This window comes from Theropithecus gelada, chromosome 5 (assembly GCF_003255815.1).
Source record: "Theropithecus gelada isolate Dixy chromosome 5, Tgel_1.0, whole genome shotgun sequence".
Classification (NCBI taxonomy): domain Eukaryota; kingdom Metazoa; phylum Chordata; class Mammalia; order Primates; family Cercopithecidae; genus Theropithecus; species Theropithecus gelada.
Genome location: NC_037672.1, coordinates 135,696,757 through 135,714,486, shown reverse-complemented (window position 1 = coordinate 135,714,486; position 17,730 = coordinate 135,696,757). Strand labels below are relative to the sequence as shown.

The following is a 17,730-nucleotide window of genomic DNA, read 5'->3' as shown; positions in this document are numbered from 1 at the left end:
TGTTTGTTGACTTTTTAATGATCACCATTCTGACTGGTGTGAGATGGTATCTCATTGTGGTTTTGATTTGCCTTTCTCTAATGACCAGTGATGATAGCTTTTTTTCATGTTTGTTGGCCACATAAATGTCTTCTTTTGAGAAGTGTCTGTTCATATCCTCTGCCCACTTTTTGATGGGGTATGTTTTTTTCTTGTAAATTTATTTAAGTTTCCTTATAGATTCTGGATATTAGACCTTTGTCAGATGGGTAGATTGCAAAAATTTTCCCCCATTCTATAGGTCATCTGTTCACTCTGATGATAGTTTCTTTTGCTATGCAGAAGCTCTTTAGTTTAATTAGATTCCATTTGTCACTTGTGGCTTTTGTTGCAATTGTTTTTGGTGTTTTCATCACGAAGTCTTTGCCCGTGCCTATGTCCTAAATAGTATTGCCTGGTTTTATTCTAGGGTTTTATGGTTTTGGGTTTTACATTTATGTATTTAATACATCTTGAGTTAATTTTTGCATAAGATGTAAGGAAGGGTTCAAGTTTCAGTTTTCTGCATAGGGCTAGCCAGTTTTCCCAGCACCATTTATTAAATAGGGAATCCTTTCCTCATTGCTTTTTTTTGTCAGGTTTGTTGAAGATCAGATGGTTGTAGATGTGTGCTGTTATTTCCGAAGTATCTGTTCTGTTCCATTGTTCTATATGTCTGTTTTGGTACCAGTACCATGCTGTTTTGGTTACCATAGCCTTGCAGTATAGTTTGAAATCAGGTAGCGTGATACCTCCAGTTTTGCTCTTTTTGCTTAGGATTGTCTTGGCTATACGGGCTCTTTTTAGGTTCCACATGAAATTTAAAGTAGTGTTTTTCTAATTCTGTGAAGAAAGTCTATGGTAGCTTGATAGGAATAGTTTGTATTTCTGTGGGGTCAGTGGTCATATCTCCTGTATCATTTTTTATTGTGCCTATTTGATTCTTCTCCCTTTTCTTCTTTGTTTACCTAGCAGTCTATTTTATTAATTTTTTCAAAAAATCAGCTCCTGGATTCATTGATTTTTTGAAGGGTTTTGTGTGTCTCTGTCTTCTTTAGTTCTGCTATGATCTTAGTTATTTCTTCTCTTCTTCTGGCTTTTGGATTTTTTTTGCTCTTGCTTCTCTAGTTCTTTTAATTATGATGTTAGGGTGTCAATCTGAGATCTTTCCAGCTTTCATAAGTGGGCATTTAGTGCTATAAATTTCCCTCTTAACACTACTTTAGCTGTGTCCCTGAGATTCTGGTACATGGTCTCTTTGTTCTTACTGGTTTCAAAGAACTTCTTGATATCTGCATTAATTTCATTATTTACCCGGGAGTCATTCAGGGACAGGTTGTTCAATTTCCATGTAGTTGTGTGGTTTTGAGTGAGTTTCTTAATTCTGAGTTCTAATTTGATTGCACAGTGGTCTGAGAGACTGTTTTTATGATTTCTATTCTTTTGCAATTACTGCGGAGTGTTTTACTTCCAAACATGTAGTTGATTTTAGAGGAAGAGACATGTGGCACTGTGAAGAATGTATATTCTGTTGATTTGTGGTGCAGAGTTCTGTAGATGTCTATTAAGTCCACTTGATCCAGAGTTAATTTCAAGTCCTGAATATCCTTGTTAATTTTCTGTTTTGTTGATCTGTCTAATATTGACAGTGAGGTGTTAAAGTCTCTCACTATTATTGTGTGGGAGTCTAAGTCTCTCTGTAGATCTCTAAGAACTTGTTTTATGAATCTGGGTGCTCCTGTATTGGGTGCATATATATTTAGGATAGTTAGCTCTTCTTGTTGTGTTGATCTCTTTACCATCATGTAATGCCTTTCTTTGTCTTTTTTGATCTTTGTTGGTTTAAAGTCTGTTTTATCAGAGACTAGGATTGCAACCCCTGCTTTTTTTGTTTGTTTGTTTTCCATTTGCTTGGTAAATTTTCCTCCATTCTTTTATTTTGAGCCTATGTGTATCTTTGCATGTGAGATGGGTTTCCTGAATACAGCACATTGATATGTCTTGACTCTTTATCCAATTTGCCAGTCTGTGTCTTTTAATTGGTGCATTTAGCCTATTTACATTTGAGGCTTTATTGTTATGTGTGAATTTGATCCTGTCATCATGATGCTAGCTGGTTATTTTGCATACCAGTTGATGCAGTTTCTTCATAGTGTCATTGGTCTTTATATTTTGGTATGTTTTTGCAGTGGCTGGTACTGGTTTTTCTTTTCTATAGTTAGTGCTTACTTCAGAAGCTCTTGCAGGGCAGGCCTGGTGGCGATGAAATCCCTTGGCATTTCTCATTCAGAAAGCATTTTATTTCTCCTTCACTTATGAAGCTTAGTTTGGCTGGATATAAAATTCTGGGTTGAAAATTGTTTTCTTTAAGAATGTTGAATATTGCCCCCACCATCTTCTGGCTTATAGGGTTTCTGCTGAAAGATATGCTGTTAGTCTGATGGGCTTCCCTTTGTAGGTGATCCAAACTTTCTGGCTGCTCCTAACATGTTTTCCTTCACTTCAACCTTGGAGAATCTGAAGATTATGTGTCTTGGGGTTGATCTTCTTTTGGGGTATCTTAGTGGTGTTCCCTGTGTTTCCTGAAATTGCATGTTCACCTGTCTTGGTAGGCTGGGGAAGTTCTCCTGGATAATATCCTGAAGTGTGTTTTCCAACTTGGTTCCATTCTCCTGGTCACTTTCAGGTACTCCAATCTATCATAGGTCTGATCTTTGACATAGTTTTACATTTCTTAGAGGCTTTGCTCATTCCTTTTCATTCTTTTTTCTCTACTCTTGTCTGCAGGCCTTATTTCAGCAAGGTGGGCTTCAAATTCTGATATCCTTTTTTTCTCCTTGGTCAATTCAGGTATTGATAGTTGTTTATGCTTCACAAAGTTCTCGTGCTGTGTTTTTCAGCTCCATCAGGTCATTTATATTCCTATCTAAACTGATTATTCTTGTTATCAGCTCCTGTAACCTTTTATCAAGGTTCCTAGCTTCTTCACATTGGTTTAGAACATGCTCCTTTAGCTCAGCGGAGCTTGTCATTACCAATCTTCTGAAGCCTACTTCTGTCAATTCGTCCATCTCATGCTCCTTCCAGTTCTGCACCCTTGCTGGGGCGGCATTGCGATCATTTGGAAGAGAAGAGGCATTCTGGCTTTTGGAATTCTCAGTGTTTTTGTGCTGGTTTTTCCTCATCTTCATGGATTTATCTACCTTTCATTTTGAGGCTGATGACCTTTGGATAGGGTTTTTGTGGGGGGTCTTTTTTGTTAATGTTGTTGTTGTTTTCTGTTTGTTAGTTTTTCTTCTAACAGTCAGGCCCCTCTTCTGCAGTTCTGCTGCAGTTTGCCAGAGGTCCACTCCAAACCCTGTTTGCCTGGGTATCACCAGTGAAGACTGCAGAACAGCAAAGATTGCTGCCTGCTCCTTTGGAAGCTTTATCCCACAGAGGCACCAGCGTGATGCCAGCCAGAGCTCTCCTCTCTAAGATGTCTGTTGGCTCCTGTTGGGAGGTCTGGTCAGAAGGCACGGGGTCAGGGACCCACTTGAGGAGGCAGCCTGTCCCTTAGCAGAGCTGGTACGCTGTGCTGGGAGAAACCCCTTTGTCAGGATAAGCCACTCTCTTCAGAGCCAGCAGGCAGGAACAATTAACTCCACTGAAGCTGTGACTACAGCCACCTCTCCCCACAGGTGCTCTCTCTGACGGAGATGAGAGTCTTGTCTGTAAGCCCCTGACTGGAGCTGCTGGATTTCCTGCAGAGATTCCCTGCCCATTGAAGAGTAATGTAGAGGAGCAATTCTGTCCAGTCCAAACTTCCCAGTCTCCTTAGCACTGTCAGGGGAAAACCACCTACTAAAGTCACAGTAATGGTGGTTGCCCCTGCCCCCACCAAACTCATTGACCCAGGCTGACTCCAGACTGCTGTGCTGACAGCAAGAATTTCAAGCCAGTGGTTCTTTGCTTGCTGGGCCCTGTAGGAGTGGGACCTGCTGAGTGAGACTGCTTGGCTCCCTGGCTTCAGCCCCCTTTCCAGGTTAGCGGATGGTTCTCCTGTCTCACTGGAGTTCCAGGTGCCACTGGAGTATGAAAAAACTCCTGTGGCTCAGTGCCTGCCCAAACAGCCACCCAGGTTTGTGCTTGAAACCCAGGGCCCTTGTGGTGTACACTCATGAGAGAATCTCCTAATCTGCAGATTACAAAAATCCGTGCGAAAAGCATAGTGCCCCAGGCAGGTAGCATAGTCCCTCACGCTTCCCTTGGGTGGAGAAGGGAGGTCCCCCAGCTCTGTGCACCTCCCAGATGTAGCAATGCCCCACCCTGCTTCTGCTTGCTGTCCGTGGGTTGCACTCACTGTCTAACCAGTTCCAATGAGATGAACTGGGTACCTCAGTTGGAAACGCAGAAAACACCCATCTTCTGCGTTGGTCTCCCTGGGAGCCACAGATCAGGGCTGTTTCTATTCAGCCATGTTGGCTCCTTTCCTGTTTTGCTTTTCTTAATGAGAAAAATACCTTAACTTTGTGTATATACAAGCACTTAATATATGCAAAAATTGAAATTAGAGATAATCTGGAAAATTAAAACAAATCAATCAATAAATTAAAACCCCATAAGCATTGCTTTATGTTAGCTATGTGAAGTCTTCTCTTTTCTATTTTTTAAATAATTACCTCAAAAAAGTTTCTCAAATAATTACCTGAAAACAATTGGTTTGTCATGAGATTCATCTAACTTCAACATTTACTGAAAAGCTATTAAACACCATGTACTGTGAGGTGATGATCATCATCATAATATAATAACCTGTATAGTCTTTTATAAAAATCCTTATTTTATATAATTTGATCATCATAACAATCATTTGATATAAGAAATATTGTCACATCCAAGGAAACTGAGGCACAAAGAACAAGAGTAAGGCATCACACATGAAGTAAAACTTACAACTCTGACTTGAACCCAGAATTTCTGACTATAAATTTTGAATGGTTCCCCCTAATCGTCGCTGCTCTTTGTCATTTGATTTAAAGCCTATTCTTTGAAAAATATGCGGTAACTAACACTTAGTAAATGCTAATTGTGTGTTGGATACTGTTCTAAGTGCAGTAGCTGTATTAGTTTATTTAATCCTTATTACCTCCTTTGATGGTAGGTGCTGACATCAGTCTCACTTGAGTGAACTGAGGTCCAGCGAGGTTGAGTAATTTGCCCAGGGTTAATATAGCTTAATATCTAGTGGAGCTAGGATCGAACCCAAGCATGTAACTAGAAAACCGCTTCTTTTAAACCATTAGGTACTGTGCCTCTTTTTTAGCAATGCACTCATTCCCTCCTTGTTAATGTTAATTTTGCCCGGTTGACCACTTCTTGTAGCAGGAAAAATGTTCATTAGAAACAAAAATCTATCTGAGTTTACCTGTCTTATATCTAGAGAAACCTGGAAAGTGACCCATCTCCTCTAGGTTTTAAATTCTGAAAAAAGACTACATACTGACTTTTTGGAGAGGTAATAAGTTTTCACGCACAAATGTAGACGTTTGCAAAACTGTTTGATTCTTCAAGTCGATCTGTTCTTTGCTACTGTGTTAATGGAAATAAACGGTTGGGACTGAATTTTACAGTCCACTTGCACACAGAAGCAATGTGTAGATTCAGCCCATATCCAACTATTCTTGGGCTTACTTTTATTGCTTTCTTTGGAAATGCCTCCAGTGTTTTCCAATTATTACACACCTTGATATCCAGCACTGACCAGAGCTTTGTAGGTGAAATTCTGCTCAGTCTCAGGAATCCTCTGAGCTTACAGCAAAATTACATTAGTTTTTTCTTCTTTCATCCTTCTGTTTCTGTATTGTAGTGCAAGCCCATATATCATCTGTTATCCTTTCTTTTCTCCAGGTCTTTTTTGTCATTACTGCCTTCTCGGTGTTTTGGATTATTTTACCTAAGATACATTGTTTGCTTTGTCTGAAGCAGAACATTATTTTCTTATTTCCTTCCTCGTTTCTCATGACCACTCCCAAATTTATAATTACTTTTAAGTATATGTTGTCATAGCCTTTTTCCACATCATAAAGAAATGTAACTTAAAACATTAACTATAACTGACTTATTGGGATAGGACTTAATTTGGTTTTGGTCAGAATTCAGTATTTTCTTTCTGTTTTTGTTTGTTTGTTTGTCTTTTGCTTTGAACAATTTGAATCATTCACTGACTATCTTTTGTTAACTAGAAACCTATTATGTACATGGCATGGTACCATGAGAAACAAACATGAATGATGGTCTCTCTTACTTACTACGTATATGACTGATCCTCAGCTTCCTCAAAAGGGCTGAGTAAAATGAGTATAGCAATACTTTAGGGAGATTAACCATGGCAAGGTGTATGGATTAAAAACAGGGAGAGACGAGAGACAAGGAACTTTGTTGGGATGCCATTTCAAGCAGTACAATTCGTAGGTAAGTAGTGACCTGGATTAGGGTACTGGCATTGAAAATAAAGGAGGAATGGGAAGTAAAATATAAATATGTCATGTTGGGAGAGTTCACTGAATTTTACAAAGGTCTATAGGAAGAAAAAGAAGTCAGAAAAGTTTGGTAGCTGCTTGGGTATGCAGTGATTCCTTTATAGTTTCCGTTAGGAATGAAGTGGGAGCATTTGGTTTTAGATATGTCGAATTTGGAAACATGGGGAGTTTTATGTAAATATAGATGTGCAGCAGTCCTTTGGGACTATAGAACCAGAACTTATGAGAGACATCAGGTTTAGTGGTGAGCACTCCAGCTGTGAGACTGGATGAGATTTCATAAATTACAGAAAAGAAAAGGGAAAAGCAAGCTACATTTTATAATAATACTTACAGTTATAAAAAGTAGTAGTTCAAAAAGATACTTGGTGAGTGTGTACTACGTATCTCATATTGTGTGAGATACTTTTACATATATTATCTCAAACTTCAAAGGAACCCTGAGAAACAGTCAGCATTATTCGAGATAAAGAACGGGAGGAGAAATGTTACATTATCTGCCAAATAAATCATTTATTCATAAAAAAATACATATTGAGTTCTTCCTGGGCTCCAGACACTGTGCTAGATACTGGGAATACAATGGTGGATAAACAGGCCTAGTTTTTGCTCTCTTGGAACTTTGCATCTATAATTAATCTGGTTATAATTTTTATGTAAACTGCTGAAATCAACAAACATGTTAGAAATATAAGAAAGAATAAAATACCAGTCTTTCAAGAGCTGCAGTTGAGAGAGGAACAGCAATGAGACTCTCAGAAAATTTTAGCAGTCGATGCTTATATGAACTAGTAACAATCATTTTGATACTTCATAAAATTACTGCATGTATTTACTGTAGTTTTATCTTTAATACCAGACCACTTCAACCTAATTATTTAGCTCATGAAGATATCTAGGAAAACATGGTATGATTTGCCACATTTAAAGGAAGCTATTATTGATTTAGTTAAAATCTTAAAAGACTGTGACAATACCATGTCCCTGGGGATTTGGATCTACTCATACATTGTTGGTGCCAGTGTAAAATGTTATTATCACTTTGGAAAATTTTCTGGCAGCTCTTTTTGTTTTTTTAATTAAACTTGTATTTACTTATGACCCAGCAATTTTATTCCTGGAAACTTACCCAGAAGAAACCAAAGCAAATATCCAGAAAAAGACTTATATTAGAGTGTGAAAAGAATAGTTTTAGGGTATCCCTAATAGCCCTAAACTAGCCATGGAAAGGAGACTGGATAAACAAAAGTGTTATATAAATACAATGATACAGTGGAATACTACTAAGCAATGTAACTGAATGCTCTTGTGATGCATAAAGCAACATTATGCTGAGTGAAAGAAGCCCTATGCAAAAATGAATACTGTGTAATTCCATTTATATGAAGTTCTATGTTAGTCAAAGGCAATGTGAGACAGTCAAAACAGCAGTTGTTCGTGTACATGGAGAGTAGAAATTGAGAGGCAGCGAGAGGGAGCTTGCTAGGGTAATGGATAGTGGTTTAGTTGCTGGGTTGCATGCATTCTCACAACTTCTCAAGTGGTACACTTCTGTTTTGTGTATTTCACAGGTAATAAATTGTTAATGTCACAAAAACCCCAATAAAAGTGGTATTGAAGGGTTTCAGGGTGATGGGCATTGGTATCTCTAATACAACCTACTTTTAGATGCATCCCCAATTAAGCCAGATTAATGGATAGAAAATGATAAAAACAATTAGAAAAATATGAAACCAAAACACATTCTAGGTAGTAAGTATGTAGATGAATACTATACAATTCTTTAAACTTCTCTGTAGGTTTGAAAATTTAATAATGAAATACTGGAGGGAAAAAAGACTGTGTAAGTGGTATAACTACTTTATTGTTCATCTCCTCATTCCCTCAGCAAATTAAATGCTTTCCTGTACCACATCCTGGTCTCATGAGCACTTCCTTAAAAGCTAGAATCTTTGCTTGTAGATAGCATGAGAATAGGCATTTGTTTTCATCCCATTTGAGCTATGGAAGAAATCTTGTTCTATCTCAGTAAATTTCATGGATGCATCAATTAAACCAGAGAGCGATAACTGTGGAAATACAAGATTATTTAAATAGGACAGAGATGCTGAGGATAAAACTCTGAAACTTGTGATCTTACTGAAGTCTTGGTTCTTAAGGATGACTTTGCTGTGCATTTATTTATGGCTTGTGTGTTGGAGGTGTAGACAAAGAGTATGTTGATCCAGTTAAGCAGAATCATAAAATAAAAAGAATGACCTACTAGGTATCTCTATCAGGGGAAAGGCAGACATATTTTAAATAGAGAGGATGGGGGGATTAGTTGAGAGTTATGGGCTACATTTAGAAAATGTTTTGTGTTAAAAATTGGGAGTAAAGGAGAGAGTATTATGGAAAGTAGTAGAAATAGAGCAGATTTTATAATGTTTTCGAATGTGTTGAATATTTCCTGATCTTACCTCTGCCATCCTGTCCCTTGGTGGTAGAGAGTAAGAACTGGCATCACTTTCATTTACAATTTTTCTCTCGTTTGAAAGTTATGAACAAATCGGGCTGAGTGAGGCTCCACATGGAGATGGATTGCATTTTTACAGTCAAAAGAGGAGGACATTCTAAAAAGTGAGAGCAATTTGAAAAAAGAGGAAGAGATGAGAGTCACAGGTTATGCTAATCAGAAAATAATTACACTTTTCTAGAAAAAGTTGTAATTTATATCAGAAACATTTGGGCAATGAAGTTATTTAGGTGCATTGATTGCAGACTGATGAACTAAGATGATTATGTTGAGAAGCTGACTTTTAATATACTCAAGAACTCTGAAAAGTTCCCTTATACTTATCACTATAAGCTTATAATATTATGAATATTTTACTTTATTTTTTGGAGCTATTCTAAATTTTGCAGCAGTATGTAGGATGCACAGTGAGATGGAGAGCCTCAAGCATGCAGGAAGCAATTATAAAAATTTATTTCTGAAAGCATGATGTTTGTACTAGCATGTTGACAGTATGAAGATGAAGTGAAGATGCAGGTGAAAATTGTCAAGGAAGTGATGAGACCAGATGATGAAATAAATAATTAAGGAAATGAAGAGTCAATGACAGCTTCCAGGTTTTGAGCATGCGGAGAGTGGGACAGTTGGGCAATATTAACTTCCTGAAGTATGTCATATTTGAACTGAGAGTTGAATTATGAAAATATATAGTTGGATGAAAGGAGGGTCAGGGGTAGAGGAGGTAGGCTGGTTCATCAAATACAAACATCATGTTATGAGTTTGGAGAATTAGGCAGAAGCAAGACTATGTAGAATTTTATACACCATGGTCTATTAGTCAGGGTTCTCTAGAGGTACAGAGTAATAGAATAGATGTATGTATGAAAGGGAGTTTACTAAGGAGTTATTATTGATTCACACAATCACAAGGTGAAGTCCCACAATAGGTCGTCTGCAAGCTGAGAAGCAAGAAAGCCAGTCCAAGTCCCCAAACCTCAAAAGTAGGGAAATCAACAGTGCAGTCTTCAGTCTGTAGCTGAAGGTCCAAGAGCCCTTGGCAAACCACTGTTGTAGGTTCGAGAGTCCAAAAGCTGAAGAATTTGGAGTCTGATGTTCAAAGGCAGGAAGCATCCAGCATTAGAGAAAGATGAAGGCTGGAAGACTCAGCCAGTCATGGCCCTTCCATGTTCATCTGCCTGCTTTTATCCTAGCTGCACTGGTAGCTGATTAGATGGTGCCCATGTGCTTCTTTGTCTTCAACTGACTCAAATGTTAATCTCCTTTGGCAACATCCTCACAAACACAACCAGGAACAATACTTTGCCTCCTTCAATCCAATCAACCTGACACTCAATATTAACCATCACAAGTGGTAAGAATTTTGGTATTTATCCCAAGGCACTGGGAATCCAATGAGGGGTTTACACAGAGGTTGATCTGATTGCCATTAGGCAAGGTTATTCTGGTTTCAATGTAGCCACTGGATTTTAGAGGTTGGGTGGAAGATGGTAATGTGGGGTGACAGGAAGGATATTACTGGGGTAGTCTTGCCTAGAGGTGATGATGGCTGGAACTAAAGCAGAGAGGGGTGGAAGAGATTGACAGTGGGTGATCATAGCATGAGGAAAGAAGAGAGTCTAATGATGAACTTTGAAGATCTAACAGTTAAAGACCAGGGAGATCAGAAAGAGCCTTCAAGAGTGACAGATAAATGGTCAGAGAGACAGGAGAACAACAGGCTGGTATGCCCTCAAAGGAGACAAGGAAGAAACAGTTGAGTATGTAGTCATGGAGACAAATGAAGAGAGGCTACATATGTTTCTGTACAGCCATTCATCTTGAGAAATGCTTCTAGAGAAAAAATTCTGGCCCTGGTACCATCACCACATCATGCCTCCGAGACAGCACACCCTGGCTGGCCCTCTGCCATTGGACACTAGATGCCCTTGCCACTTCTAGAATGGATTTGATCATTAACTCCAGATGCAATTCCCTGATGGTTGTATCTTATTGACAAAGGTTAGTTCATGTTCTTGTAACTTTACCTCCTAGAGTCAGAGAAAGCAGGTAGCTGGCCTTTTTTCTTTCTGTAATTAGTGGCAGGGTACAGCCTCTCACAAGACTCAACTGATGGCTAACTCTCAAATTTAGGAAGGAGAGGTCAGATGAAGTGTATAAAAATTGGAAATATCCACTATATTAATCTTAAAAATCATTTTATCTCAGAAGCTTTCCTTGGTCCTGGTTTTCATCTTGGCAGTTGATCTTGGAGTTGATTGCCTCCTCTGGTTAACACTGGGTCTCATATGCATCAGTGCTACTCCATTTATCCACAGGATATTTTACGTAGATTCCCACTTGCATCATGCGTTGTGTGAGGAGTTGGGTATGTGAAATAGAAAAGATGTAGTTCCTGTTCTCCAGAAGCTTGGAGTTTGAAGCAGGAGGTCCTACTGTGAATACAAAGGTTGAGTTTCAGGGTCACTCACTTGTCTTGGTCCCATTCAGGTCTCCAGAGGGGGCCCTAGGAATGGGTTCATATGGTCATACATTTAAAACTATTTTGCAAAAGTAGGCCAATTAGCCTGCATTTGGTTAAGAACTTTTGACATCTAATTCTGAATCCTCTGAAAATTCTCTTCCTCTTGGGTGGTGTTTAAATGGCTACTGGCATTTTTGCATTCAGCTAAGGGGGAGTTGAGTTGGGATACAATTTGTTTGGGTTTAGCAGGATATAGTTACCTGATTTGTAGATACTTCCGTAAATGGTTCAATTACAGCGAGTGAGGAAATCTGCTGAGAAGGGTCTGGTGAGGCCTTGGAGACTGCTCTGATCCCAGGATGACTCTTACCCTCAAAAGTCAGGAAACTGGGAGCTTTTAAGGTGAATTATTTTATTACTAAAAAACTATAGCTAATTGTCTCTTCCTTTCTCAGGAACCTCCCTTTGAAAGGTCATATCTGCCTGAAAGTCATTTTCCCAGGGTGCTATATACAGTAAAGATCAGGGAGAAAGACCCTGTTCCTGTCTCCCAAATCGTGGTGCTAACTCTGCTCAGTGGGAGGCGCTGGCATCTGAGGCCAGAGCCACTCACTCCCCATCATCTGGTGGCTTCCCTCCCTTCCCCCTGCACTGCTCCCTTCACAGTTTTAGAGACTGTGGACTACTTCAGTGGACAGTTTTGTCCTTTTTTGCATTTCTCTTTCTTTGCTTGGATAGGGCAAACATGGATTGTCTTTGGAGGCTGTGGTTAATGGGATGATTTGAATTTTAAAGTGGTTTGTGCCTTGCAACATGTTTTTAATGACATAAAGACACTTGAAAGAAACCAAAACACTATGTAGATTAAAAAAAAAATTGTTCAAAATAATTTATAAAGATCAAATACTCCATTTGAAATGCATTTTGGAAAAATGTTTTGTACTGATTCAAAAAACACTTCTTTCATCATCTTTAGATTTAAATTTTAGGGAGCTAAGAGGATATTCAGATAAAGATGGAATATCAAAAAACAAACAAACAAACAAACAAAAAAAACTGGACGGGTGCTGTGGCTCACGTCTGTAATCCCAGCACTTTAGGAGGCCAAGGTGGGCAGACTGCCTGAGCTCAGCAGTTCGAGACCACTCTGGGCAACATGGTAAAACCCTGTCTCTACTAAAGTACAAAAAAAACACAAAAAAACAAAACACAAAAATTAGCTAGGCATGGTGGTGCATGCCTGTAGTCTCAGCTACTCGGGAGGCTGAGGCATGAAAATCACTGAGCCTAGGAGGCGGAGGTTGCAGTGAGCCAAGATCGCGCCACTGTACTATAGCTTGGGCTACAGAGTGAGACTCCATCTCAACAAGAAAATAAAAATAAACTATTATATTTAAATAATCACATCCAAAGCAGTAATTGATTTATGGGAAGAGATACATTTTGGGTAGAGATAATAGATAGGGTTTTAGATTTTTGATAATCCAATTAATGGACAAGAATGAAGCATATGAAAACATCGGAAAAATATTTAGATTTCTTGGCATTTTGACATAAATATTGACATAAGTGGAAATAAAATAAACCTATGCACAGCTACAGTGAGACCATCAACTTCAAACTAGTTAAAAAGATTCAACAATCTGGAGTATTTAAGATTATTATTATTATTATGTATTTTATTCCACAGCCAAACTCAAAACAGTTTCACTTATACAGCAGCTTGGCCCAATTTCACAACAATCCTAAAAACGTACATTACCAATAATGAAGAGTGAAGCTGAAAGAAACTTTTCTAAACAATTGTTGCTTATTAAATTGTTTTAATTGTGCTAAAAATACATAACATAAAATTGAAGATCTTAACTATTTTTAAGTGTACAATCCAGTAGTGTTAAGTCTGTTCATATTACTGTGCAACTGATCCATATCATTGATTTTAATTATAAAATAAAAGTGAGAAAATATTGATTTTAGAATTTATGTTACAAAATAATTGTCATATGAAAGATAACCAAGGCTATTTGTATTGTTATAGGAAAATCTTAACAACTCTTAAGTGTAAGTATGCGGTAGTTCCTCCTATGTGACCCTGTGCCTAACACAGATGCCTGGGGTCTTTGCAACTGTACCGGGTCTCTTGTAATGGAGGGTACAATGATGGGTTCTAAGGACTTTGCCATGCTATCCTTAAACAATCAGAACTTCTTGTCTAGGAATCCCCCCAATATAGAAGATGCTTCTTTTGCTGTTTAGCTCTGAGAGTCCCTCGGCATTTGTTTCTTGATTTATTAGGCTCTCCTTTGACTTGCAAGCAAAATAAAGGTCTTATTTTATTTTCAAAGTTGATCTTTAGTTTGTCCTTCAAGAGCTTTTAAAATCTGTAACTTATTTTAATAGCTTTACTCTTTCAAAATACATGCTCATTTTTGTAGCTAATTGTTTTCATAATTTTGTGCTCTTGCTAAGCCCCACTTCCCTCTGCATGAAGTCCAGGAGATTTTGATCTTCCCAGTCTTTGGAGTCATGACTGTTTTATGCTTGTCCATTAAGGGTTTGCCATGACCCTGCACTGTGTTTGGAGGTAGCTTTTTATTTTCAGGTTTTGGTATAAGAAGGAACTGTTTACTCCTAGTGACATAAAAAAGGTGTTGGGTTCTTCCATCCTCACTTTTTCTTTTGTTTCTTTCTTTCCCACTTCCTTATTTTGTCAGGTAAATAAACTATAAGTGACTTTTCAAGGTCACATATAATTCATTTCAGAGTTAGGTGTAGCACTTAGTTTGCTGTCTCTTATGCTAACATTAGTTTCAGCATTTCTATCTATTCCTTCACTAAAATATTACAAACATACGCAAATTTCTTTCTATAGAGCTTAGTACTTACCCCAAGCTCACTATTAAGACTATATTAAAATCCTCAGCCTCTTTACATAAAATATACATTATTATAGAGAAACTCACCTTCAGTTTTAATAATCTCCTTACAATTAGATTCTAAAAAGGGCATGTAAGGTAAAAATCACATGAAGTTAAACTTACCAAATTACCCTTGAAAGTCCCTTAAATAGTCTATAACAAGTGAGATGCTCAAGAGACAGAGGAAAACTGAGCCAAGGTAGGGGTGAGAGCAGATTCACATTCCTCATCCCACACTCACTCTGGGGCAAATGCTCCCTGACAACGGGAATGATGCCTATGGCACTCTTCAAATAGATACTCAGCTATGATAGGTTTATATTCAAGTTAACAATACTTCTTTTTCTCCACTCAGTCTCTCCTGAATCAGACCACATTAAGGATAAAATTGGCATATGGTCCCAATTGAATCCTTAGGATTTTATGTAGCATCTAATTTGACTAGAATAGAAGTCTGTGTGAAAGAATAACTTGGCCAGGTTAACAAAGTTGAATTGCAATTATTTCTCCCAAATCCAAACAAAATGTCATTTTTTTTTTCTTCTCAATCATTTGGATAACTGTGATCTTAGAAACTGGTCTATGATTATTGGCATACCTGAATGTCAACTCTAGCTGTTTGCCATCTGAGCCTAGGCATATCTCCATTAATTCTAAACTCACAATTATCAATGTGTGTTAAAGAGGCATTTGGGCATTTGGGGGTATGTGTCAGCTATGAAAATTACTTTTGTGCTGAGATAGAAGTAATCATTGTATAATAACAAAATGAATACTTAAATGCTTATTTAAAATTTTTGTGTAATGTGGAAAGATTTCAACATTTGCCATTTTTTTTTTCTACAATGGTTGATTTGCTGCATTTATTCTTTATTTGTCTTCCCTGTGAATACATTTATTGCCAGTGTTTTTAGTTGTATTGTTAGCTTCATTGCATAATTAGTGGTATTCAGCTGCTGCTTTTTAGCCTGGAAGAACTGTAATTAGTTTTCATTCACTGGTGACATTTATGCAGTATCAGGGTCATTGTCAAAAGGTATAAAGACTGTAATTCTATTGCTAGGCTTTAAATCCCTAAAAATGTACAAATCTGTTTTATTCATCTCATATAATAAAAGAAGGTATGAGCTACAACTGATAGAATTTCATTCTGCTTGGAAGAAATGGATATTATAGGATTTGAATGAGTTATGTGTTTGGGTACAAAGTATTAAGATGTTTTCTGTCCCAAAGCAGGAAATTCTATTCCCACTACTTAGTGGGTTAATTTGGAATAACTCAAGTCAAGTTTAAGAGATCTGTTGTTTTAAGCCAGGGATAATGGTTCATGCCCGTAATTCCAGCACTTTGAGAGGCTGAGGCGGGAGGATGCTTGAGCCCAGGAGTTCAAGACCATCCTGGGCAATACAAAAATTAGCTGGGTCCTGGTGACACGCACACCTGTAGTCAAAGCTACTTGGGAGGTTGAGGCAGGAGTAGAAATGTGGGCTTGTACAATCTAAGTCAGCCTGAGTTCAAAACTCACTTCATTCACTAAATAGTCCTCAAAAGGTTAATTGTGAAGATTAAATTCAATAATGTTTGTAAAGCATTTAAGATAGCATTCATTACCAGCAAGTCTTTCACAAGTTTTTTATGGATAGTCAAAAGACTCTCTCCAGGAGGCTGGAGGTCAGAGGGCCTTATTATAGGGTCAGAGAGTTCTGGAATTCTAAAGAGGGAAAACACAGATTGAAGTCAGTATCAAATGAAAGAATGTATCTTGAAGAGTGTTTAATACTGGCTGAAGTAATATAGATCTAAATCAGTAGAGATATTCTTAAAATTTTGCCACAAGCCTTTGTGTTCCAGTTTCAGCCTTTTCCCTTCTTATTGCTACAAAAACTTTTGGCAGTGTGTGTATGTGGCAGTGGTGTTGTGTGTATGTGTGTGTGTGTTGCCTGGTGTATGACATGTGTATGTATGTGTGCATGTGTGTTTTCTGTGTGTGTTGTGTGGTATGGGGTACAGTATGAATGTATGACTGTGTGCTTAGGGTAAGGAGTTCTGAAATCATTGGGGACATCTTAGGAATCACTTTATCTTCAGTGGAGCAATGCTCTGCACATCTGTCCAACGAATCCAGTCATTCTGATAAATGAGGTTTCTTTCATTTAAGTCATCATCCAATTTTGGGACTATTACATATTGGCTTTATGAACCCAGTATAGTCACTCTTCAATGTAAGTTCACGTACCTGTGATGAATTCAGAGTTTGAAAACAAAAGTTCTGGCTGTGAAGCAACCTTGAAGAGAGCAAGAATTAGGAAAGAAGAATTAAAAATGCCAAATGCCGACAATCTGATAATATGAGTCTTACCTACACTTAGGAAGGTAGCCCTTGTTCAGTGTGCCAGGCAGTTACAAGACTTTTATATACATGACTTCATTTAATCTTCACAACAACTCTGTGGCAAAAACTTTTATTATCCCTATATCGTAGATGAGGAAACTAAGGCAACATAGAGAAGCATTGGAACTAGGCACATGATTTCTACTCTTCATTGACATTCCACACTAATGTATGTAGTGCTTGTGGGAAATTTTTTGCCCCCTTTCTGCTATGTTTGGACGGCCAGGGATGTTGATTTTTTAGCTTACCACTAGCCAATAAATGAGAATTAATCTGTAAGTCTTCTTCGTTACATATAATTTTTTAAAAATTAAAATATGATTTGTATTTTATTACCTAGCAATCTCTTGAGTTAATTACACTATTGAGATATTATTCTGGATGGCTTTTATATGGAAATAAAGAGAAATATGTAGTTTAAACAATTATTTGGATTATTAAAGCAAAATAATATAATCTGTTGTTGAGGAAAATGTGTTGAGATTTTGGATTGATTTATGAAAATCAAAATTGCTGAACAATTAATGTAATTCTATGTTAGCAGATCTTGAAGTCAAGGTACTTTGCTCTGAAAGCATTTCTTATATGTTTTTTTCTTTAATTTTAATGCTTTAATTATATACATTTAAAATATGTTGCCAGGAATGTAAAGGTTCTTGTTTTTCTTTCTAGCTGTGGGGGCCAGAGCTGTCAGAGTTGGGAATTTTTTTAATTAGGGAAGAGGAGTTTGGAAACAAGGGGGCAAAGTAACAGAGAAAAATAGACTAGAGCATAATTCTAGCTGCTACTCTTCAACTAATTGATGATTGACTAAAAGCTAGTGAATTAATTGTTTATTAAAATGACTCATCTTTAGTCAGATAAAATGTCTATAATTAAACATTGAAGGTCTTGCCAAAGCCCTT

General features: G+C 37.6%; 1 long non-coding RNA gene across 1 annotated transcript in view; it reads right to left on the bottom strand.

Annotated features, from left to right (window-relative positions):
• Nucleotides 1-11,195: 11,195 nt before the first annotated feature.
• LOC112625453 overlaps nucleotides 11,196-17,730 on the bottom strand; it is a 113,292-nt gene continuing 106,757 nt past the window's right edge. Inside the window, exon 3 of the long non-coding RNA XR_003119598.1 lies at nucleotides 11,196-11,486. This is a non-coding gene — a long non-coding RNA (uncharacterized LOC112625453). The remainder of the gene's footprint in view (nucleotides 11,487-17,730) is intronic.